Source organism: Colobus angolensis, unplaced genomic scaffold (assembly GCF_000951035.1).
Source record: "Colobus angolensis palliatus isolate OR3802 unplaced genomic scaffold, Cang.pa_1.0 Scaffold207, whole genome shotgun sequence".
Classification (NCBI taxonomy): domain Eukaryota; kingdom Metazoa; phylum Chordata; class Mammalia; order Primates; family Cercopithecidae; genus Colobus; species Colobus angolensis.
The window spans coordinates 3,400,940-3,403,913 of NW_012115233.1; positions in this window are offsets into that span (position 1 = coordinate 3,400,940).

Here is a 2,974-nt window from a genome sequence, read left to right on the forward strand (position 1 = left end):
CCAATGCCAGGTGCGGTGGCTCACGCCTGTAATCCCAGCACTTTGGGAGGCCGAGGCGGGCGGATCACGAGGTCGGGAGAACGAGACCATCCTGGCTAACACGGTGAAACCCTGTCTCTACTAAAAATGCAAAAAATTAGCAGGGCGTGGTGGTGGGTGCCTGTAGTCCCAGCTACTTGGGAGGCTGAGGCAGAAGAATAGCGTGAACCCGGGAGGCAGAGCTTGCAGTGAGCTGAGATGGTGCCACTGCGCTCCAGCCTGGGCAACAGAGCAAGAATCTGTCTCAAAAAAAAAAAAAAAAAATCCTGCAGGTCACCAAATCATGGTATGAAATGAACACAGAATCTAATGTACACAGGCATGGATTCCAGTCCCCTGTGGCCTTCAGGGTTGAGTCCACGATTGATTGGCGGTGTCTGTCATGGTCGAAGAAATGAGAGTCAGCTTTCCCGCTTTCATACAGATCCAGGGTTTCTCAGCTGCAACTAACCTTTGAGAGAGATTCGCCTAGTTAACCCCTGAGTAAAATCTGCTTAAGATTTTTAGCCAAATAAAATAGAAAAAAATTAATGAAGAGAGAAATAAACCACTTGCCTGAATCCCTGGCCTAGGACCCAGCCACCTGTCAACCGCTGCTATTGTGAAACCACTCGGGCAGAGGGGACACTGGCCAGCTTAGATTCACGGGTCATTGTCATCCACGCTGAATGAAACTCATTAGTCCATTGTGAGCTGTTCAGGTTTAATGCCTCTAAAATTGCCTGATGAAACTGGAGCGTGGTTGGGAAACAGACAATGGTCGGTCCGTGTGAACAAAGCCGTCCTAAGTGCTCAGCCCAGTCAAGTCAGGTCCCACCCATGGCACCCGGCGTGGAGCCTCAGAAATCATGACTGCTCCCTGTGAATGTTCTAGTGTGAGCTCGAGGACAGTAGGGCAGACTTGGGTCCCTGCCTGTCCCAGGTGAGCAACGCCCTCGGGGCTGAACGGAGGCCTGGTGAGCAGGGCGTGCTTTGGGAGAGCAAGCTGGGCTAGGGGCAGAACACATGCACTGCTGTGGTGGGCTTTGGGCTCTGCTATGGATTGGATTGTGTGCTCCCAACATACAAGTCCTACCCCTCAGCATGTGACCTTTTTTGGAAATAAGGTTTTTACAGATGTCATAAGTGAAGATGAGGTCATACTGGAGCGGGGCGGGCCCTGATCCAATGACTGTGTCCTTATAAAAAGGGGAAGTTTGGACACAGACACACAGGGAGAACGCCTCGAACATGAAGGCAGAGATCGCGGTGATGTGTCTGTCTATAAGCCAAGGAGTGCCAAAGATCCGCAGCACAGAGAGGCATGGAACAGACACTTTCCCCATGGCCCGCAGAAGGAACCAACCTGCCACCATCTTGATTTTGGACTTCTGGCCCCCAGAACTATGAAAAAATACATTTCTTGTAGTTGTTTAAAGCCTCCCTAGTTGGCAGCAGCTCCATGGAACTGATTCAGAAACCTGGCTTTGAGGCCGTCTCCCTGGAAGACTTTGGGCAAATGACTTTCCTCTTTGAGCCTGGAGTTGGGAACCCGAGACTGGGGAGGCCTGGCTGTATAGAGATCACAGGCCCTTCATACCCCTTACCCCCGACACTTAGAGGTGGAAAACCAGCAGATGGTGACCATTTCACCCTGGGCAACTGGGCTGAAGTGGCTGTTCGGGGCCAAGGGCCAGACACAGAAGCAGAGGCAGCCCATCAGGAAGGCGAGGAGCTGGACAGGCTCACAGAGAGGGCAGGAAAAAAATACAGGAGAGAGGAGGCTTTCCGCTGATTCCACGGTTCCTGCTCCCGTGAGGCCTGGTTATTCAGCTTTTGCGGGGCTCCCTTGTGTGAATTCCTTCCATCAATTACCTTCTTGAAGGTTTCATAGGGATGATATTTTAACTGATCTCTTTCCCTGTCTTTGGAAGAACTTTGAAAACTGTAGTGCGAGATACATATTTTCCCAGCAACCACAAACGGTGTTAGTGGTGTTAGCGCCTGCTGTATGCAGATGCAGGGAACAGCCTAGCAGCTGCTGATCTCGGCCCCAGGTGGTCGGCCCCAGGTGGTCGCAGGCCAGTGGGAGTATCCCGGGGCTGTAGGAGACCCTGAGAGGCCCTGAGAACACGGCTGTGCCTCCTCCTTCAACTGCGTAAAAATAAAAACAGGGAGATGGCCAGCAAAGTGCATCTGTGTTCCATTGTTGGCTGTTAAATGCTTTGGTGAAATGTCACATCTCAGATTCTTCCCCTTCCTCATCTTTTTTTATTTTGAGAGACATGGGCTAACAGATGAATTGTGAAAAATATGACTGAGGCTAAATTAGGCAATAAGGCATGGTGGCTGACAGAGCAGGCCTGGTATCAGATTGGCCCAGTTCAAGTGTGATTTTGGGTCATTTAACATCTCTGTGCCTCAGTTTCCTCATCTGTACAATGCACATGATAAACTTCATCAAGTTTTTATAAGGATTAATTTAAATGATTAATTAAGTTAATCATTTTGTAGGATTAATTTAAATACATACGAGGTGCTTACTAAAGTGGTTGGCCCATGGTGAGCCCTATATGAGTCTTAGCTATTGTTATTACTTTTTTCTTTTTTGAGACAGAGTTTTGTTCTTGTTGCCCAGGCTGGAGTGCAGTGGCATGATTTCAGCTCACTGCAACCTCCACCTCCTGGATTGAAGTGATTCTCCTGCCTCAGCCTCCTGAGTAGCTGCAATTACAGGCATGCATCACCACACCCAGTTAATGTTTGTATTTTTAGTAGAGACGGGGTTTCACCATGTTGGCCAGGCTGGTCTTGAACTCCTGGCCTCAGGTGATCCACCCACCTCAGCCTCCCAAAGTGCTGGGATTACAGATGTGAGCCACCATGCCTGGTCATTGTTATTATTATTATTATTATTATTTTATTTTATTTTATTTTTGAGACAGAGTCTCATTTT